Source organism: Chanodichthys erythropterus, chromosome 20 (assembly GCF_024489055.1).
Source record: "Chanodichthys erythropterus isolate Z2021 chromosome 20, ASM2448905v1, whole genome shotgun sequence".
Lineage (NCBI taxonomy): Eukaryota > Metazoa > Chordata > Actinopteri > Cypriniformes > Xenocyprididae > Chanodichthys > Chanodichthys erythropterus.
The window spans coordinates 906446-928580 of NC_090240.1; the positions used below are offsets into that span (position 1 = coordinate 906446).

Sequence of the window (22135 nt, forward strand, 5' to 3'; positions counted from 1 at the left end):
AAGGGCGTGTCCCTTCCATTACTTGACTGCGATTTCCGTGACCATGCCTTCAAGCCGGCAAACTGCCAAGCACCTACAGGTGCTGGTCGTATGATTAGAATGTCATCAAAAAGTTGATTTCTTTCACTAATTCCTTTCAAAAAGTCAAACTTGTATATTATGTACATTGCACACAGACTGATATATTTCAAATGTTTATTTCTTTTAATTTTGATGATTATAACTGACAACTAAGGAAAATCCCAAATCCGGTATCTCAGCAAATTTAGAATATTACTTAAGACCAATACAAAGAAAGGATTTTTAGAAATCTTGGCCAACTGAAAACTATAAACATGAAAAGTATGAGCGTGTGCAGCACTCAATACTTAGTTGGGGCTCCTTTTGCCTGAATTACTGCAGCAATGCGGCGTGGCATGGAGTCGATCGGTCTGTGGCACTGCTCAGGTGTTATGAGAGCCCAGGTTGCTCTGATAGTGGCCTTCAGCTCTTCTTAATTGTTGGGTCTGGCATATGGCATCTTCCTCTTCACAATACCCCGTAGATTTTCTATGGGGTTAAGGTCAGGCGAGTTTGCTGGCCAATTAAGAACAGGGATACCATGGTCCTTAAACCGGGTACTGGTAGCTTTGGCACTGTGTGCAGGTGCCAAGTCCTGTTGGGAAATGAAATCTGCATCTCCATAAAGTTGGTCAGCAGCAGGAAGCATGAAGTGCTCTAAAACTTCCTGGTATACGGCTGCGTTGACCTTGGACCTCAGAAAACACAGTGGGCCAACACCAGCAGATGACATGGCACCCCAAACCATCACTGACTGTGGAAACTTTAGGCTGGCCCTCAAGCGACGTGGATTGTGTGCCTCTCCTCTCTTCCTCCAGACTCTGGGACCCCGATTTCCAAAGGAAATGCCAAATTGACTTTCATCAGAGAACGTAACTTTGGACCACTCAGCAGCAGTCCAGTCCTTTTTGTCGAGGCGCCTCTGACGCTGTCTGTTGTTCAAGAGTGGCTTGACACAAGGAACGAGACAGCTGAAAACCATGTCTTGCATACGTCTGTGCGTAGGGGTTCTTGAAGCACTGACTCCAGCTGCAGTCCACTCTTTGTGAATCTCCCCCACATTTTTGAATGGGTTCTGTTTCACAGTCCTCTCCAGGGTGCGGTTATCCCTATTGCTAGTACACTTTTTTTCTACCACATCTTTTCCTTCCCTTCGCCTCTCTATTAATGTGCTTGGACACAGAGCTCTGCGAACAGCCAGCCTCTTTTGCAATGACCTTTTGTGTCTTGGCCTCCTTGTGCAAGGTGTCAGTGGTCGTCTTTTGGACAACTGTCAAGTCAGCAGTCTTCCCCATGACTGTGTAGCCTACAGAACTAGACTGAGAGACCATTTAAAGGCCTTTGCAGGTGTTTTGAGTTAATTAGCTGATAAGAGTGTGTGGCACCAGGTGTCTTCAATATTGAACCTTTTCACAATATTCTAATTTTCTGAGATAGTGACTTTGGGATTTTCCATAGTTGTCAGCTATACTCATCAAAATGAAAAGAAATAAACATGTGAAACCTCTCAGTCTGTGTGTAATGAATGAATATGATATATACAAGTTTCACTTTTTGAAAGGAATTAGTGAAATAAATCAACTTTTTGATGACATTCTAATTATATGACCAGCACCTGTACACGAGCTGCGGTCCTTTAGACCAGTGGTTCCCATCAGTCAGGCGTGTTTGATTAGATGTCTCCCTGATCAAACACACCCGATCCAACTCATCAGCTCGTTGGTAAAGACTCCAAGACCTCAGACGGGCGCATCAGACAAGAGTGACATTCAAGACGTGCAGTGCTGGTTTGGGAACCGCTGCTTTGGAACAACGGCGACCGTTTCATAAGGGTGCGAGACGGTGCCACCCTGCCAGCCACCCCACCGCAGGTACATAGAGACTCCTTGTGAAGCTCCAGCGACATTCCCTCTGCTATTAACCACAACGATTTGCAGTCCCCCAAAAGGGGAAGCACACCGTTCCTGGAGACACTGCAATACCAGGTCGATGCGTGGAGTGGACGGAGCAAGCCCCGGTTCCGGCTCCATGAGCCAAAAATCCATTTAATATGTAGTCCCCAGATAGGGGACGTATCAGATATTAAACTGATAAGAACAGATACTACACTTGATCTTAGCCAAAAGGCCGAGAAGCGATGCCGTTGCCAAGCAGTGGGGGCAGAGCCGGCAAAGGCGACGCCCATCTGGGCCGCGGTGGGTTTCGTACTTTGCCTCTAGGACCACTGCTGTCGATCAGATCGTTTGTTAAATAGTGGAGATGATTTGAAACAACCTGCTTTCGCGAACTGGTCCTAGGTTTTTCCATCGACCTCCACAAAAGCACCGCAGTACAATTCTCTGGACTCCCTAGGTCGTTCTTGATCAGGAGGGGGAAAAAAAAAAAAAGCTCAACTTTAACATTTGGATAGTGTGACGAGTCCCTCGTTCTTCCTGCTACGGCCGGCCAGTGGGTGTGGCTGGGAGACTCATCAAGTGAACCATGTACACCCGTGCTTCCCTCTATAAAGCTTGGGCTTTGTTTGGCGTGGTGTGTTGCTTGCTCCTGGGTGCTTTGGTTTTGATTTTGGTCTTTGTTTATTTTGAGTTCCTTATTCATTTAAATGTGGTTCTGTCTGATGTTTGGTTATTGATGTGTCTGACAGAAATTGTGTTTGGTTTTGTTGATTTCTGGTTTCATATATTTTCTTATTTATGCTGATAAATCTCTTTTCGTTGCAACCTACCAAGCTGCCTATGTCCTCCGTTTCATTTGTCACGGCTTTGAGCCGGTCGTGACACTAGCGACCACGGGGTCATTTAGAAAACGGCCATGGTCGAGTGCCCCCAAAAGCCTGTCGTCCCTGAAGGAAAACTCAGAACTTTGCGAAACCAGGCGAGCGCACGCAACACCCGATTCCATAAAAGGGGCGTGCAAACACACACGGAGCCACAGACAACGCTACGACTGTTAGAAACCACAGGTTCTCTCGGCACCACCTAATCTTCTTTCAACCAGTATGTCCAGGGGAGAGCGCGAACGCAGTCCCCCACTACCATAAATTATGCAGTCGAGATTCCCACATTTGGGGAATTCGCAGGGGTCAGCACAACCGGAGTGCAATGGCCGAGCCTCGCCCTGGGTGAACCACCTTCCTGATCATGGTGTCTCCCCTGCCAGGTAAGTATGAGTCCCCAGGCCTCCAGTCAGAGGCTACCCTATCCCTCTTTGCCGTCCTCATCAACGGTGACCCCCTCCCCCACCCCAAGCAAAGGAAGGGCGTGTCCCTTCCATTACTTGACTGCGATTTCCGTGACCATGCCTTCAAGCCGGCAAACTGCCAAGCACCTACAGGTGCTGGTCGTATGATTAGAATGTCATCAAAAAGTTGATTTCTTTCACTAATTCCTTTCAAAAAGTCAAACTTGTATATTATGTACATTGCACACAGACTGATATATTTCAAATGTTTATTTCTTTTAATTTTGATGATTATAACTGACAACTAAGGAAAATCCCAAATCCGGTATCTCAGCAAATTTAGAATATTACTTAAGACCAATACAAAGAAAGGATTTTTAGAAATCTTGGCCAACTGAAAACTATAAACATGAAAAGTATGAGCGTGTGCAGCACTCAATACTTAGTTGGGGCTCCTTTTGCCTGAATTACTGCAGCAATGCGGCGTGGCATGGAGTCGATCGGTCTGTGGCACTGCTCAGGTGTTATGAGAGCCCAGGTTGCTCTGATAGTGGCCTTCAGCTCTTCTTAATTGTTGGGTCTGGCATATGGCATCTTCCTCTTCACAATACCCCGTAGATTTTCTATGGGGTTAAGGTCAGGCGAGTTTGCTGGCCAATTAAGAACAGGGATACCATGGTCCTTAAACCGGGTACTGGTAGCTTTGGCACTGTGTGCAGGTGCCAAGTCCTGTTGGGAAATGAAATCTGCATCTCCATAAAGTTGGTCAGCAGCAGGAAGCATGAAGTGCTCTAAAACTTCCTGGTATACGGCTGCGTTGACCTTGGACCTCAGAAAACACAGTGGGCCAACACCAGCAGATGACATGGCACCCCAAACCATCACTGACTGTGGAAACTTTAGGCTGGCCCTCAAGCGACGTGGATTGTGTGCCTCTCCTCTCTTCCTCCAGACTCTGGGACCCCGATTTCCAAAGGAAATGCCAAATTGACTTTCATCAGAGAACGTAACTTTGGACCACTCAGCAGCAGTCCAGTCCTTTTTGTCGAGGCGCCTCTGACGCTGTCTGTTGTTCAAGAGTGGCTTGACACAAGGAACGAGACAGCTGAAAACCATGTCTTGCATACGTCTGTGCGTAGGGGTTCTTGAAGCACTGACTCCAGCTGCAGTCCACTCTTTGTGAATCTCCCCCACATTTTTGAATGGGTTCTGTTTCACAGTCCTCTCCAGGGTGCGGTTATCCCTATTGCTAGTACACTTTTTTTTCTACCACATCTTTTCCTTCCCTTCGCCTCTCTATTAATGTGCTTGGACACAGAGCTCTGCGAACAGCCAGCCTCTTTTGCAATGACCTTTTGTGTCTTGGCCTCCTTGTGCAAGGTGTCAGTGGTCGTCTTTTGGACAACTGTCAAGTCAGCAGTCTTCCCCATGACTGTGTAGCCTACAGAACTAGACTGAGAGACCATTTAAAGGCCTTTGCAGGTGTTTTGAGTTAATTAGCTGATAAGAGTGTGTGGCACCAGGTGTCTTCAATATTGAACCTTTTCACAATATTCTAATTTTCTGAGATAGTGACTTTGGGATTTTCCATAGTTGTCAGCTATACTCATCAAAATGAAAAGAAATAAACATGTGAAACCTCTCAGTCTGTGTGTAATGAATGAATATGATATATACAAGTTTCACTTTTTGAAAGGAATTAGTGAAATAAATCAACTTTTTGATGACATTCTAATTATATGACCAGCACCTGTACACGAGCTGCGGTCCTTTAGACCAGTGGTTCCCATCAGTCAGGCGTGTTTGATTAGATGTCTCCCTGATCAAACACACCCGATCCAACTCATCAGCTCGTTGGTAAAGACTCCAAGACCTCAGACGGGCGCATCAGACAAGAGTGACATTCAAGACGTGCAGTGCTGGTTTGGGAACCGCTGCTTTGGAACAACGGCGACCGTTTCATAAGGGTGCGAGACGGTGCCACCCTGCCAGCCACCCCACCGCAGGTACATAGAGACTCCTTGTGAAGCTCCAGCGACATTCCCTCTGCTATTAACCACAACGATTTGCAGTCCCCCAAAAGGGGAAGCACACCGTTCCTGGAGACACTGCAATACCAGGTCGATGCGTGGAGTGGACGGAGCAAGCCCCGGTTCCGGCTCCATGAGCCAAAAATCCATTTAATATGTAGTCCCCAGATAGGGGACGTATCAGATATTAAACTGATAAGAACAGATTTTTTTTTTTTTTTTTTTCGAAAAGTTTTATTGTCACATTTTCATTCATTTTTTCATGCCACACATTTTAAAACATACTCAGTTCCACAAATTTTTTTTTTTTTTTTTTTTTTAAAACAAGGTGACACAATTCTGGTTAAAATCAGTTATTGTTGTGTGTCGTGTAAAGGTCCATGTATGTAAATCAGTGTGGTGTTAAAAGCAGGGCAGATGACTGAAAATAAAAATAAAAATAAAATAAGCATGAATAAATCCGTGAGATAAGAGACAATAAAACATTTCAACTAAAACATCATCTGTTGTACAGGATCGAGGGTGAGTCCTTATCAAGAATTTCCATTCACTCCAGGTCTCCAGAACAGGCCCAAGACTCCCCGCTTCCGGGGCCCAGCGGAAATCCCCTCTCCTCCGGCCCGCTGGCCCGCTGTTCCCGTAGCCGGTGTGGTGAGGGTGCATCTACGGGCGGCCAAGGTCGGTGGCGGCCGGGACCTTCTCGTGCGACCCCGGCCCCCATCCGAATAACGACGTGCGGCCCACCCTGCAGCATAGATCTTATCCTCTGCTCGCACGCGTGGAGGGTCACCGTCACGCGTTTCCCCACCAGCAGGTTTCTGGTTGCCCAGATGGCATCCTTGATCACGTTTAGGGTGAGCCAGAGCGAGGTAAAATCTTGCGGTGTCAAGTCCTTCAAGCCCTGACCCACCCCCAGGATGGCGAGCTTGTAATCCACCTGGGCCCCACCCGCTGGCAGGCACGGGAAAAACAGGGGGCCGGTCTTGGCCCACAGGTCCCGCGCAGCGCCGCACTCCCAGAGCAGATGATGGACGGTCTCCGGGGAACCACATCCGGACCGTGGGCAGGTAGAGTTTTTGGCCATGCCTCTGGAGTGCATAACCGCCCTGACCGGGAGGATCTCGTGGGCCACCATCCACGCCAAGTCTTTGTGCCTGTTCTGGAGAGCTGGGTGGGCAACGTTCCGCCAAACTTGTCTGGCCTCACTTAACGTGAGGCCTGGGATTGGACTCACCGTTTCTCGATCCTGCACAAGAGAGATCAAAGACTTGTGATTAGTTAAAATGGTGGCATCCTTTCCTTCCAATGAGTGTTTCTTTAAAAAGGTCTTAATAAAACTGTACTCTTTTGGCATATTAAAAGACACTGGACTTTTAAGATCAATTGGTAAAACTCTCAACGCTCTTAGGTAAGACCCCATCCAGAAACGAGCCATAGCCGCTGTCTTGTTCTCTCTGGATGAGGTCAATGCATATTGGACATGGAGGGCGGCAAAGCGGCTTCCTAAAAACAAGTGGGGGTCTGGGAGGCCTTTCCCGCCATTCTCTTTTCTTTTTTTAACGACCTCCCTCTTCAGTCGTTCCCACTTGGACCCCCACAGGAAATAAAATACCGCCCTCTCCAGGTTGGCCAGGAATCTTCTTGGGGGACTAAAAACAGAACAGACAAGTAAAATTAGGGGTAAAATCACTGCTTTAAAAATTAAAATCTTTCCTTCAATCGTCATTTGTCTTAGTCCCCAAAACCCCAGTCTTTGCCTAACTTTCCCTAAGATGTCAGTCCAGTTCCCCCGTCCTCCACCCTCTTTGTCAAACTTTACACCTAAAACTGTCAGGTCATTGTCTTTAAAATCCAAATCCAGTCCACCTGTGTCCACGTTTCCCCACGGCCCGAAGAGCTGGGCCTCGGACTTACTCCTATTGAGCTTGGCGCCCGAGGCCCGACCGTACCAGTCAGTCAAGTCCAATGCTCTTCGTACCGATAAAAGGTCAGTCGCTAAAAGGGTTACGTCGTCCATATATAAAACACAGGTCGCTGTCAGTCCACCAGTCCCTGGGATGTCCAGTCCTTTAATCCATTTATCCCTTCTCAAGATTTGTGCCAGTGGCTCAATGCAGGCCACATACAGTAGGGGAGATAAAGGACACCCCTGACGGACGCCGCTGTGAATGTTTACAGCTTTGGATAGATGCCCATTAACTGCAAATTTACTGACTAGGCTGTTGTAAAGCAGTCCCACCCAAGCTATAAACCTCCCTGGGAACCCCATTTTTTCCAGTACCTTAAAAAGGAACTGGTGCGAGATGCGGTCAAAAGCTTTTTCAAAATCTAAATTTAGGACTACTAGCCGAATATTTCTGTCTCTCGCGTAACAGATGGCGTCTCTAATCAGCACCAGGCTGTCTGTGATCTTCCTACCGGGCACAGCGCATGCTTGATCCAGGTGGATTACGTCCTCTAGAACAGTCGACATGCGTGTGGCTAAAATCTTACTAAAAAGTTTACAGTCAAAATTTAAAAGCGTGATTGGTCGCCAGTTCTTCAAGTCAGTCCTGTCTCCTTTTTTGTATAATAATGAAACTATCCCTACTCTAAAGCTGTCCGGAAGTCTGTCGAGAGTCTCAAATTCTTTAAAAACTGTCAGTAGGTCATGTGCTAAAATGTCCCAGAAAGTCAAGTAAAACTCCAAGGGAAGTCCATCCATTCCTGGGGACTTCCCTTTTTTAAAACCTTTGAGGGATTCTTTTAATTCTAAAATAGTAAAATCCTGGGCTAAAAGCACGTTTGGACTCTTTATCTTTTTATCTAAAAAATCTAAAACTTCCTTTAAGATGCCGTCGTGTGCTTCTTTTGGACTATATAAATTACTATAAAAATGTTCTATTTCACCTAAAATTTCCTCCATGTTTTTTGCCTCCCTCCCTCCAAAAGTTTTTAAAATGGTTATTGACCCTCCCCGTGAAATAGTCTTTTTAAAAAAATATCGTGTACACTTTTCTCCTTCTTCTATCTCTTTTTCTTTGCATCTTAAAATGACACCTTTACTCTGAGCTTCGGATAAAACTGACATTTCTTTCTTTACTTCCTTTATTTCCTCTTTAAAATCCAATCCATTATTTAAAAGGTTAAAATATCTCTGCAGTCTTTTTTGCAGCCCCATCATGCATCTTTTTTCTTTGTTCTTTTTCTCTTTACCTATTTTTCTAAAAAAATGTCCTGTCTTTTGTTTCACCATCTCCCACCACTGTGCCCGTGAGTCGTAAAAGTCCTGGAGAGTCTGCCATTGGCTGAACTGCTCCCTATACTCTCTAACCACTTCTTCATCCTCTAATAGGGAGCAGTTCAGCTTCCACAGCCCTCCACCCTACTGTCACACCAACAGGAAGTGAAAGGGTGCAGGAGAGCATCATGTGATCAGTGAAGAAAAGGGGGGTCAATGTTGCATCGGTTGGCGGGCAGTCTCTTGTAAAAATATAGTCAATTCGAGAGGCTCTGGCGCCATCACCACTGAACCAGGTGAAGCCCTCCTCTCTCTGATGCATTGTTTTAAAACAGTCGACTAACTTAAAATCTTTGACTAATTTCTTTAATAAAACTGATGTCTTGTCAACCTTAAAATCATCTCCTACCCTTTTTCTATCTTTCTTAGTTAAAACACAATTAAAATCCCCTGCAACCACTAGGGGAGCCCTACCTAACATGTGGGGCTGCAAATCTTCTAAAAGCTCGTATCTCTCATTTTTTCCTGTAAAACCATACATATTTAAAACATTAAAATCCTTACCTAAAAAAGTCAGATTAACTAAAATTGCCCGCCCATCCCTCACCACAGTGCTGCCCTTCACCAAGATATTGGGATTATTAATTAAAAAGGCAACACCGTCATTTTTGTTAAAATTGGAGCCACTCCAGATGGAGGGTCCTGGGGTCCAAAGTTCTTGCCATCTCCTGTAGTTTGTTAAAAAAGGCAGAGCACACTCTTGCAATAAATAAATATCTGACTTAAAATTTTTTAAACTTGATAAAACACTCTGTGCTCGAAGAGTAGACCTCACACTTCTCACATTGATTGTAGAGATAGTGAGGGCCATGAGCAGTATGGTTAAAAATACAAACATTTAAGATTAAAAAAACAAAATTACAGACTGCAGAACATTACATTAAAATCATGTTATTTCATGTGGCATTTGCTCCTCTCCTTTTCCCCAGAAAAAAAGGGATCAGGAGGGCAAATGCCTGATTCCTCAAGAGTCCACAGAGAGAACCTCTTGTGGCTCTTTGGGTGACGATGTTCTCAGCTTGATGTGCAGGAAAGAGACTTCATTGGGAGACTCTGCGGGCCACATACGGTCTAGATCTTCCGAAGCGGAACTATCTAGCCGATGCGCCGCCCGCAGCCTTTTCTCCTCTGTATGTGACAGAGGAGATCTCGCAGTCCTTTTCTGCACTTGAGCATTTGGGAGTGAACAGTCAGCTTCACTCCCACTTGATGGCATACTTATCTCAGAAACGGTGTTGAGGGAGGAAACCGTTTCCTCCTCTTCATCTTTTGTATCATTTCCTTTCTCTTGTCTGGGAGTGGACTTCCCTCCCCCTGTTTCGTTTCAATCTGTGACTCTGCCCCTTTAGCCGCCCCACTTCCTCTTTCCTGCCCAATCCCTGAGGTTGGCAGAGAATTTGAATTTCCCGCCAAAACCTCAGGGACCGCCTCCTCCTCCCTTTGTTCTTCTGTTTGCTCTGATTGTGGGGCGGCCATTTTGTTGCTTTTTAACTTGTTGGCAAAACTTTTAGGGCAGTCTCTGTAGAGATGGGATGATTCTCCACAGAGGTTGCACCGCCTGCCATTGGTACACTCTTCAAAATTGTGACCAATTTCTCTGCATTTCCCACATACAATTTCTTGGCATGCTTCAGCCAAATGCCCAAACTTTCCACATTTTCTGCATAATTTGGGCATGCCCTGGTAATGAATGTAGCCTCTGTTCTCACCCAGCACAATCATAGAAGGCAGATGCTTCAGGCCCTGGTAGCTCCCGGCATCTTCCCATTGTTTAATGGGAATTCGCCAGGAGCATGTCCAGATGCCATCCTCATCTAAAACCTTGACTGGCTGGCCTCGAACCGTGCAAAATCTACCCAGCCAGACACAAATGTCCTCCCCAGTCACTGTCTCATTAAACATTCTAACAATCACAGTTTTAAGTGTATTATCAGATAGCTTTTCAACAGTAAACATGGAGAACTGGGATTTTACTGATTCAAATCTGTGCCAAAAATCATTCAGGTGGGAAACAGCTCTAAAGCTAACATCATAGCCTTTGTTCAGGGGCAGAGTCACAATACAATTCAGTTCTTCAGGTTTAAAATGTAAGGTCTTCTGGAGAAGCTTTCTGGAGAAGTCGAGACGTGACATCCCCAAGAGCCTTCCATCAACTTCTCTGAATAAAAAACGCACGCTGTGGTGCCTCCGCAAGCCGGCACGGGCAGCCGACATGGTGGAGGCACCAACAGCCTAAAACAAACTTTACAAATCAAAAAACCAATAAATAAATTACCAAATAAATAAATAAATAAATAAATAAATAAAACCTTACCTTAAAACAGCTTGTTCGCAAAAACAGTAGCAGCAATTTCAAATATACCTCTTGAAAGTTGGGGGCTCGCGATACAGCAAGACCTCGAGCCAGGAAACCCTCAAAAGGCGATCGCAGCTCAACCTGACGACAAGATACTTGATCTTAGCCAAAAGGCCGAGAAGCGATGCCGTTGCCAAGCAGTGGGGGCAGAGCCGGCAAAGGCGACGCCCATCTGGGCCGCGGTGGGTTTCGTACTTTGCCTCTAGGACCACTGCTGTCGATCAGATCGTTTGTTAAATAGTGGAGATGATTTGAAACAACCTGCTTTCGCGAACTGGTCCTAGGTTTTTCCATCGACCTCCACAAAAGCACCGCAGTACAATTCTCTGGACTCCCTAGGTCGTTCTTGATCAGGAGGGGGGGAAAAAAAAAAAGCTCAACTTTAACATTTGGATAGTGTGACGAGTCCCTCGTTCTTCCTGCTACGGCCGGCCAGTGGGTGTGGCTGGGAGACTCATCAAGTGAACCATGTACACCCGTGCTTCCCTCTATAAAGCTTGGGCTTTGTTTGGCGTGGTGTGTTGCTTGCTCCTGGGTGCTTTGGTTTTGATTTTGGTCTTTGTTTATTTTGAGTTCCTTATTCATTTAAATGTGGTTCTGTCTGATGTTTGGTTATTGATGTGTCTGACAGAAATTGTGTTTGGTTTTGTTGATTTCTGGTTTCATATATTTTCTTATTTATGCTGATAAATCTCTTTTCGTTGCAACCTACCAAGCTGCCTATGTCCTCCGTTTCATTTGTCACGGCTTTGAGCCGGTCGTGACACTAGCGACCACGGGGTCATTTAGAAAACGGCCATGGTCGAGTGCCCCCAAAAGCCTGTCGTCCCTGAAGGAAAACTCAGAACTTTGCGAAACCAGGCGAGCGCACGCAACACCCGATTCCATAAAAGGGGCGTGCAAACACACACGGAGCCACAGACAACGCTACGACTGTTAGAAACCACAGGTTCTCTCGGCACCACCTAATCTTCTTTCAACCAGTATGTCCAGGGGAGAGCGCGAACGCAGTCCCCCACTACCATAAATTATGCAGTCGAGATTCCCACATTTGGGGAATTCGCAGGGGTCAGCACAACCGGAGTGCAATGGCCGAGCCTCGCCCTGGGTGAACCACCTTCCTGATCATGGTGTCTCCCCTGCCAGGTAAGTATGAGTCCCCAGGCCTCCAGTCAGAGGCTACCCTATCCCTCTTTGCCGTCCTCATCAACAGTGACCCCCCTCCCCCACCCCAAGCAAAGGAAGGGCGTGTCCCTTCCATTACTTGACTGCGATTTCCGTGACCATGCCTTCAAGCCGGCAAACTGCCAAGCACCTACAGGTGCTGGTCGTATGATTAGAATGTCATCAAAAAGTTGATTTCTTTCACTAATTCCTTTCAAAAAGTCAAACTTGTATATTATGTACATTGCACACAGACTGATATATTTCAAATGTTTATTTCTTTTAATTTTGATGATTATAACTGACAACTAAGGAAAATCCCAAATCCGGTATCTCAGCAAATTTAGAATATTACTTAAGACCAATACAAAGAAAGGATTTTTAGAAATCTTGGCCAACTGAAAACTATAAACATGAAAAGTATGAGCGTGTGCAGCACTCAATACTTAGTTGGGGCTCCTTTTGCCTGAATTACTGCAGCAATGCGGCGTGGCATGGAGTCGATCGGTCTGTGGCACTGCTCAGGTGTTATGAGAGCCCAGGTTGCTCTGATAGTGGCCTTCAGCTCTTCTTAATTGTTGGGTCTGGCATATGGCATCTTCCTCTTCACAATACCCCGTAGATTTTCTATGGGGTTAAGGTCAGGCGAGTTTGCTGGCCAATTAAGAACAGGGATACCATGGTCCTTAAACCGGGTACTGGTAGCTTTGGCACTGTGTGCAGGTGCCAAGTCCTGTTGGGAAATGAAATCTGCATCTCCATAAAGTTGGTCAGCAGCAGGAAGCATGAAGTGCTCTAAAACTTCCTGGTATACGGCTGCGTTGACCTTGGACCTCAGAAAACACAGTGGGCCAACACCAGCAGATGACATGGCACCCCAAACCATCACTGACTGTGGAAACTTTAGGCTGGCCCTCAAGCGACGTGGATTGTGTGCCTCTCCTCTCTTCCTCCAGACTCTGGGACCCCGATTTCCAAAGGAAATGCCAAATTGACTTTCATCAGAGAACGTAACTTTGGACCACTCAGCAGCAGTCCAGTCCTTTTTGTCGAGGCGCCTCTGACGCTGTCTGTTGTTCAAGAGTGGCTTGACACAAGGAACGAGACAGCTGAAAACCATGTCTTGCATACGTCTGTGCGTAGGGGTTCTTGAAGCACTGACTCCAGCTGCAGTCCACTCTTTGTGAATCTCCCCCACATTTTTGAATGGGTTCTGTTTCACAGTCCTCTCCAGGGTGCGGTTATCCCTATTGCTAGTACACTTTTTTTCTACCACATCTTTTCCTTCCCTTCGCCTCTCTATTAATGTGCTTGGACACAGAGCTCTGCGAACAGCCAGCCTCTTTTGCAATGACCTTTTGTGTCTTGGCCTCCTTGTGCAAGGTGTCAGTGGTCGTCTTTTGGACAACTGTCAAGTCAGCAGTCTTCCCCATGACTGTGTAGCCTACAGAACTAGACTGAGAGACCATTTAAAGGCCTTTGCAGGTGTTTTGAGTTAATTAGCTGATAAGAGTGTGTGGCACCAGGTGTCTTCAATATTGAACCTTTTCACAATATTCTAATTTTCTGAGATAGTGACTTTGGGATTTTCCATAGTTGTCAGCTATACTCATCAAAATGAAAAGAAATAAACATGTGAAACCTCTCAGTCTGTGTGTAATGAATGAATATGATATATACAAGTTTCACTTTTTGAAAGGAATTAGTGAAATAAATCAACTTTTTGATGACATTCTAATTATATGACCAGCACCTGTACACGAGCTGCGGTCCTTTAGACCAGTGGTTCCCATCAGTCAGGCGTGTTTGATTAGATGTCTCCCTGATCAAACACACCCGATCCAACTCATCAGCTCGTTGGTAAAGACTCCAAGACCTCAGACGGGCGCATCAGACAAGAGTGACATTCAAGACGTGCAGTGCTGGTTTGGGAACCGCTGCTTTGGAACAACGGCGACCGTTTCATAAGGGTGCGAGACGGTGCCACCCTGCCAGCCACCCCACCGCAGGTACATAGAGACTCCTTGTGAAGCTCCAGCGACATTCCCTCTGCTATTAACCACAACGATTTGCAGTCCCCCAAAAGGGGAAGCACACCGTTCCTGGAGACACTGCAATACCAGGTCGATGCGTGGAGTGGACGGAGCAAGCCCCGGTTCCGGCTCCATGAGCCAAAAATCCATTTAATATGTAGTCCCCAGATAGGGGACGTATCAGATATTAAACTGATAAGAACAGATACTACACTTGATCTTAGCCAAAAGGCCGAGAAGCGATGCCGTTGCCAAGCAGTGGGGGCAGAGCCGGCAAAGGCGACGCCCATCTGGGCCGCGGTGGGTTTCGTACTTTGCCTCTAGGACCACTGCTGTCGATCAGATCGTTTGTTAAATAGTGGAGATGATTTGAAACAACCTGCTTTCGCGAACTGGTCCTAGGTTTTTCCATCGACCTCCACAAAAGCACCGCAGTACAATTCTCTGGACTCCCTAGGTCGTTCTTGATCAGGAGGGGGGGAAAAAAAAAAAGCTCAACTTTAACATTTGGATAGTGTGACGAGTCCCTCGTTCTTCCTGCTACGGCCGGCCAGTGGGTGTGGCTGGGAGACTCATCAAGTGAACCATGTACACCCGTGCTTCCCTCTATAAAGCTTGGGCTTTGTTTGGCGTGGTGTGTTGCTTGCTCCTGGGTGCTTTGGTTTTGATTTTGGTCTTTGTTTATTTTGAGTTCCTTATTCATTTAAATGTGGTTCTGTCTGATGTTTGGTTATTGATGTGTCTGACAGAAATTGTGTTTGGTTTTGTTGATTTCTGGTTTCATATATTTTCTTATTTATGCTGATAAATCTCTTTTCGTTGCAACCTACCAAGCTGCCTATGTCCTCCGTTTCATTTGTCACGGCTTTGAGCCGGTCGTGACACTAGCGACCACGGGGTCATTTAGAAAACGGCCATGGTCGAGTGCCCCCAAAAGCCTGTCGTCCCTGAAGGAAAACTCAGAACTTTGCGAAACCAGGCGAGCGCACGCAACACCCGATTCCATAAAAGGGGCGTGCAAACACACACGGAGCCACAGACAACGCTACGACTGTTAGAAACCACAGGTTCTCTCGGCACCACCTAATCTTCTTTCAACCAGTATGTCCAGGGGAGAGCGCGAACGCAGTCCCCCACTACCATAAATTATGCAGTCGAGATTCCCACATTTGGGGAATTCGCAGGGGTCAGCACAACCGGAGTGCAATGGCCGAGCCTCGCCCTGGGTGAACCACCTTCCTGATCATGGTGTCTCCCCTGCCAGGTAAGTATGAGTCCCCAGGCCTCCAGTCAGAGGCTACCCTATCCCTCTTTGCCGTCCTCATCAACGGTGACCCCCTCCCCCACCCCAAGCAAAGGAAGGGCGTGTCCCTTCCATTACTTGACTGCGATTTCCGTGACCATGCCTTCAAGCCGGCAAACTGCCAAGCACCTACAGGTGCTGGTCGTATGATTAGAATGTCATCAAAAAGTTGATTTCTTTCACTAATTCCTTTCAAAAAGTCAAACTTGTATATTATGTACATTGCACACAGACTGATATATTTCAAATGTTTATTTCTTTTAATTTTGATGATTATAACTGACAACTAAGGAAAATCCCAAATCCGGTATCTCAGCAAATTTAGAATATTACTTAAGACCAATACAAAGAAAGGATTTTTAGAAATCTTGGCCAACTGAAAACTATAAACATGAAAAGTATGAGCGTGTGCAGCACTCAATACTTAGTTGGGGCTCCTTTTGCCTGAATTACTGCAGCAATGCGGCGTGGCATGGAGTCGATCGGTCTGTGGCACTGCTCAGGTGTTATGAGAGCCCAGGTTGCTCTGATAGTGGCCTTCAGCTCTTCTTAATTGTTGGGTCTGGCATATGGCATCTTCCTCTTCACAATACCCCGTAGATTTTCTATGGGGTTAAGGTCAGGCGAGTTTGCTGGCCAATTAAGAACAGGGATACCATGGTCCTTAAACCGGGTACTGGTAGCTTTGGCACTGTGTGCAGGTGCCAAGTCCTGTTGGGAAATGAAATCTGCATCTCCATAAAGTTGGTCAGCAGCAGGAAGCATGAAGTGCTCTAAAACTTCCTGGTATACGGCTGCGTTGACCTTGGACCTCAGAAAACACAGTGGGCCAACACCAGCAGATGACATGGCACCCCAAACCATCACTGACTGTGGAAACTTTAGGCTGGCCCTCAAGCGACGTGGATTGTGTGCCTCTCCTCTCTTCCTCCAGACTCTGGGACCCCGATTTCCAAAGGAAATGCCAAATTGACTTTCATCAGAGAACGTAACTTTGGACCACTCAGCAGCAGTCCAGTCCTTTTTGTCGAGGCGCCTCTGACGCTGTCTGTTGTTCAAGAGTGGCTTGACACAAGGAACGAGACAGCTGAAAACCATGTCTTGCATACGTCTGTGCGTAGGGGTTCTTGAAGCACTGACTCCAGCTGCAGTCCACTCTTTGTGAATCTCCCCCACATTTTTGAATGGGTTCTGTTTCACAGTCCTCTCCAGGGTGCGGTTATCCCTATTGCTAGTACACTTTTTATTATACCACATCTTTTCCTTCCCTTCGCCTCTCTATTAATGTGCTTGGACACAGAGCTCTGCGAACAGCCAGCCTCTTTTGCAATGACCTTTTGTGTCTTGGCCTCCTTGTGCAAGGTGTCAGTGGTCGTCTTTTGGACAACTGTCAAGTCAGCAGTCTTCCCCATGACTGTGTAGCCTACAGAACTAGACTGAGAGACCATTTAAAGGCCTTTGCAGGTGTTTTGAGTTAATTAGCTGATAAGAGTGTGTGGCACCAGGTGTCTTCAATATTGAACCTTTTCACAATATTCTAATTTTCTGAGATAGTGACTTTGGGATTTTCCATAGTTGTCAGCTATACTCATCAAAATGAAAAGAAATAAACATGTGAAACCTCTCAGTCTGTGTGTAATGAATGAATATGATATATACAAGTTTCACTTTTTGAAAGGAATTAGTGAAATAAATCAACTTTTTGATGACATTCTAATTATATGACCAGCACCTGTACACGAGCTGCGGTCCTTTAGACCAGTGGTTCCCATCAGTCAGGCGTGTTTGATTAGATGTCTCCCTGATCAAACACACCCGATCCAACTCATCAGCTCGTTGGTAAAGACTCCAAGACCTCAGACGGGCGCATCAGACAAGAGTGACATTCAAGACGTGCAGTGCTGGTTTGGGAACCGCTGCTTTGGAACAACGGCGACCGTTTCATAAGGGTGCGAGACGGTGCCACCCTGCCAGCCACCCCACCGCAGGTACATAGAGACTCCTTGTGAAGCTCCAGCGACATTCCCTCTGCTATTAACCACAACGATTTGCAGTCCCCCAAAAGGGGAAGCACACCGTTCCTGGAGACACTGCAATACCAGGTCGATGCGTGGAATGGACGGAGCAAGCCCCGGTTCCGGCTCCATGAGCCAAAAATCCATTTAATATGTAGTCCCCAGATAGGGGACGTATCAGATATTAAACTGATAAGAACAGATTTTTTTTTTTTTTTTTTTTTTGAAAAGTTTTATTGTCACCATTTTCAATCTTTCACTTTTTCACACACATTTTCATTTTCGAGCACACATTTTTTTTTTTAAAACAAGCAATAATAAGTAACGTCAGCCATTGTGTTTTGTCTTGTTTGTTTCAAGTCCATTTTGTGTGTGTGTTAAAATGTGTGGGCATCTTAAAAGTAAAATACAAAATTTAAAACAAGCATCTCGTTCTTTTTTCTCTAATAAAATCCAATTTCATTTGATAAAACACAATAAAAACAACAATTAATAGCCTTTAAAAGTCCTCTGTTGTGCAAAACCGGGGGTGAGTCCTTAGCAAATTAGTCTTCACCCCACTCTCCAGAACAGGCACGTGAGATGCCACTTCATGGGCTCAGCGGAGATCCCCTCTCCTCCGGCCCGCTGGCCCGCTGTTCCCGTAGCCAGATTGGTGAGGGTGCATCTACGGGCGGCCAGGGCTGTTGGCGGCCGGGACCCTCTCCGTGCGACCCCGGCCCCCCCGTCCGAATATCGTCGTCCGGTACCCCTGCAGCATTGATGTTACCTTTAGCTCGCATGCATGGAGGGTCACCGTAACGCCCTTCCCTACCAGCAGGTTTCTGGTGGCCCAGATGGCATCCTTGATGACATTGAGGGTGAGCCAGAGCGAGGTGAATTTCTGTGCCGTCAAGTCCTTCAAGCCCCGGCCCACCCCAAGGATGGCGAGCTGGTACCCGAACTGGGCCCCACCCGCTGGTAGGCACGGGAAATACAGGGGGCCGGTTTTGGCCCACAGGTCCCGCGCAGCGCCGCACTCCCAGAGCAGGTGGTGGACGGTCTCCGGGGAATTGCAGCCGGACCGAGGGCAGGTGGGGTTTTTGGCCATGCTTCTGGAGTGCATAACTGCCCTGACCGGGAGGATCTCATGAGCCACCATCCACGATAAGTCCTTGTGCCTGTTCTGGAGAGCGGGGTGAGCAGCGTTCCTCCAAACTTGTTTGGCCTCACGTAATGTGAGGCCTGGAACTGGACTCACCGGTTCCCGGTCCTGCACAAGAGAGACAAGATGCTTGTGATTAGTTAAAATGGTGACATCTTCACTTTCTAAAAAGTATTTCTTTAAAAACTTTTTTATAAAACTGTACTCTTTAGGCAAGTTAAAAGACACTGGGGTTTTCAAGTCCACTGGTAAAATTTTCAATGTTCTTAGGTAAGACCCCATCCAAAATCGCGCCATTGCAGCCGTCTTGTTTTCTTTGGATGGGGTCATGGCATAACTAATGTGCAGGGCGGTGAAGCGGCTGCCTAAAAACAGGTGGGGGTCTGGGAGGCCTTTTCCACCATTCTCCGGCCTTTTCTTCACGATCTCCCTCTTCAGGCGCTCCCACTTAGACCCCCACAGGAAATAAAACACCGCCCTCTCCAGCTCCGCAAGGAATCGCCGAGGGGGACTAAAAACAGAACAGACAAGTAAAATTAGAGGTAAAATCACAGATTTAAAAATTAAAACCTTGCCCTCAAACGTCAACTGTCTTAGTCCCCAAAACCCCAGTCTTTGCCTAACTTTCCCTAACATGTCAGTCCAGTTTCCCCGTCCTCCACCCTCGCTGTCAAATTTTACTCCTAAAACTTTAAAATCGTTGTCTTTAAAAGTCAAGTCGAGTTCACCTGTGTCTATGTCTCCCCACGGCCCGAAGAGCTGGGCCTCGGACTTGTTCCTGTTAAGCTTAGCGCCCGAGGCCCGACCGTACCAGTCAGTCAAGTCCAAAGCTCTTCGTATGGATAAAACGTCCGTGGCTAAAAGAGTTACGTCGTCCATGTATAAAACACAGGTCGCCGTCAGTCCACCCGTCCCAGGCACGTCCAGTCCTTTGATCCATTTATCCCTTCTCAAGATCTGTGCCAGTGGCTCAATACAAGCCACATACAAAAGAGGAGATAAAGGACATCCTTGACGGACACCACTGTGGATATTCACAGATTTGGAAAGATGCCCGTTTACAAGGATTTTGCTGACTGTTCCCTTGTACAGCAGTCCCACCCAGGCTATAAATCTCTCTGGAAACCCCATTTTTTGCAGTACCTGAAAAAGGTACTGGTGCGAGACTCGGTCAAATGCTTTTTCAAAGTCTAAATTTAGCACCACTAGCCGAATATTTCTGTCTCTCGCATAACAGATGGAGTCTCTAATCAACACTAGGCTGTCTGTTATCTTCCTCCCTGGTACGGCACAGGCTTGATCCGGGTGGATCACGTCTTCTAAAACAGTCGACATTCGTTTGGCTAAAATTTTACTAAAAAGTTTGCAGTCAACATTTAAAAGAGAAATAGGTCGCCAATTCTTTAAGTCAGTCTTGTCTCCTTTTTTTCCCAGAAGCGTCACTATCCCTATTCTAAAGCTGTCAGGGAGTCTGTCGAGTGTGTCAAACTCTTTAAAAACTGTGAGTAAGTCGTGTGCTAAAATATCCCAAAACGTCACATAAAACTCTAGGGGTAGTCCGTCTAGTCCTGGGGATTTTCCCCGCTTAAAACCTCTAAGAGCTTCTTGCATTTCTAAAATAGTAAAATCTTGGGATAAAAGCGTGTGTTGTCCCTCCAACTTTTTCTCTATAAAAGACAACACTTCTTTTAAAATCTCACTGTTTGTTCCCTTAATACTGTATAAGTCCTCATAAAATGTTTCTATTTCATTTAAAATTTCCTTTGTCGTGTTTGACTCCCTCCCTCCTGTTTTTAAAGTTGTGATTGCCCCTCCCCGCGTTATGACCTTTTTAAAAAAGTACCTGGTACATTTTTCACCTTCCTCAATATCTCTTTCTTTACTTCTTAAAATAATTCCTTTGTTTTTTATTGTAGAACAGGTTGACATTTCTCTTTTTACTTCTTTTATTTCTTCACTAAAATCAAAACCATTATTAAAAAGATTAAAATACCTCTGTAATCGCTTCTGCAGCCCCATCATGCGGTTTTCTTCCTTTTTCTTTTTTTCCTTCCCTATCTTACTAAAAAACTCTTTTGTCCGTCCTTTAACCATCTCCCACCATTGTGCTCGTGTCTCATAGAAGTCTTGGAGAGTTTGCCATTGGCTAAACTGCTCCCTGTATTTTCTAACTACCTCCTCATCCTCTAACAGGGAGCAGTTTAGCTTCCACAAACCTCCACCTACCGTCACACCAACAGGAAGTGATAGAGTGCAGGACAGCATGGAGTGATCTGAAAAAAAGAGGGGGGTTAATCTAGCATCGGTTGGCGGGAAGTCACGTGTAAAAACATAGTCTATTCGAGAGGCTCTGGTACCATCACCATTAAACCAGGTGTAGCCCGCCTCTCTTTGATGCATTGTTCTAAAACAGTCAACTAATTTAAAATCTTTGACTAAACCTTGTAATAAAACCGATGTCTTGTCCACCCTAAAATCCTCTGTTGCCCTTTTCCTGTCTTTCTGAGTTAAAACACAATTAAAATCCCCTGCCACAACTAAGGGGACTCTGCCTAGCATGTGGGGCTGCAAGTCTTCTAAAAGTTCATACCTCTCGTTTTTTTCTGTAAAACCATATACATTAAGAACATTAAAATCTCTACCTAAAAAAGTCAGTTTTGCAAGAGTTGCCCGCCCGTCTCTCACCACTGTGCTACCCTTCACCAAGATATGGGGGTTATTAATTAAAATTGCAACACCATCGTTCTTGTTAGAATTTGACCCACTCCAAATGGAAGGGCCTTGAGTCCACAACTCCTCCCACCTCCTGTAACTTGTTAAAAAAGGTAAAGCACATTCTTGTAATAAAACGACATCTGACTTAAAAGACTTTAAAAAGGATAAAATGCTCTGTGCTCGTAAGATGGACTTCACACTTCTCACATTGATAGTGGAGAAAGTGAGTGCCATGAGCAGAATTAAAAGGTATGAACTTATCTTTTGTCTTGAGATTAAAAGGGAAACAGAATTACAGAGGCAGACATTAAAAACGGATTAAAATCATGTGTTGAACTGTGTCACTAGCTCCTATCTTAACCCAGGGGGCCCGGGATCAGGAGGGCAAGTGCCTGATTCCTCAAGAGCCACAGAGGGAAACTCTTGTGACTCTTTCGGTGTCGATGTTCTTAGCTTTATGTGCAAAAAGGACACTTCATTGGGGGATTCTGAGGGCCACATACGATCCAGATCTTCCGAGGGGGAACTATCTGGATGATGCGTTACCCTCAGCTTTTTCTCCTTTTCAAATAATGGAGATCCCGCAGGCCTTTTCTGCACCTGAGCATTTGGGAGTGTACAATCAGTCTCACTCCCACTTGAAACAGTTTGGAGGGAGGAATCGGTCTCCTCCTCACTCTCTGTTTCTTGGACTTTTCTGTCAGGGGAGGAGGGGACTTCCTCTCCCACCATGTCTGACTTTGCCTCTTTGGCCGCCCCACTTCCTCCTTCCTGTCCAGTCCCTGAGGTTGGCTGGAAATTCAAATTTCCCGCCAAAACCTCAGGCCCCGCCTCCTTGTCTCTTTGTTCCTCCAT

The 22135-nt window shown here is 46.0% G+C and overlaps 7 non-coding genes across 7 annotated transcripts; all 7 read right to left on the reverse strand.

Annotated features, from left to right (window-relative positions):
* Nucleotides 1-2008: 2008 nt before the first annotated feature.
* LOC137010157 (U2 spliceosomal RNA) lies at nucleotides 2009-2199 on the reverse strand. Its single transcript, XR_010893230.1, has one exon. It is a non-coding gene; the product is annotated as a U2 spliceosomal RNA (small nuclear RNA).
* An 864-nt stretch (nucleotides 2200-3063) lies between these two features.
* Nucleotides 3064-3227, reverse strand: LOC137009984 (U1 spliceosomal RNA). Its single transcript, XR_010893068.1, has one exon. It is a non-coding gene; the product is annotated as a U1 spliceosomal RNA (small nuclear RNA).
* A 2096-nt stretch (nucleotides 3228-5323) lies between these two features.
* On the reverse strand, nucleotides 5324-5506 carry LOC137010233 (U2 spliceosomal RNA). The gene has a single exon (XR_010893290.1). It is a non-coding gene; the product is annotated as a U2 spliceosomal RNA (small nuclear RNA).
* Nucleotides 5507-11896: 6390 nt separating this feature from the next.
* On the reverse strand, nucleotides 11897-12060 carry LOC137009985 (U1 spliceosomal RNA). The gene has a single exon (XR_010893069.1). It is a non-coding gene; the product is annotated as a U1 spliceosomal RNA (small nuclear RNA).
* Nucleotides 12061-14156: 2096 nt separating this feature from the next.
* On the reverse strand, nucleotides 14157-14347 carry LOC137010158 (U2 spliceosomal RNA). Its single transcript, XR_010893231.1, has one exon. It is a non-coding gene; the product is annotated as a U2 spliceosomal RNA (small nuclear RNA).
* Nucleotides 14348-15211: 864 nt separating this feature from the next.
* Nucleotides 15212-15375, reverse strand: LOC137009986 (U1 spliceosomal RNA). The gene has a single exon (XR_010893070.1). It is a non-coding gene; the product is annotated as a U1 spliceosomal RNA (small nuclear RNA).
* A 2096-nt stretch (nucleotides 15376-17471) lies between these two features.
* LOC137010249 (U2 spliceosomal RNA) lies at nucleotides 17472-17656 on the reverse strand. The gene has a single exon (XR_010893300.1). It is a non-coding gene; the product is annotated as a U2 spliceosomal RNA (small nuclear RNA).
* Between the last annotated feature and the right edge of the window lie 4479 nt (nucleotides 17657-22135).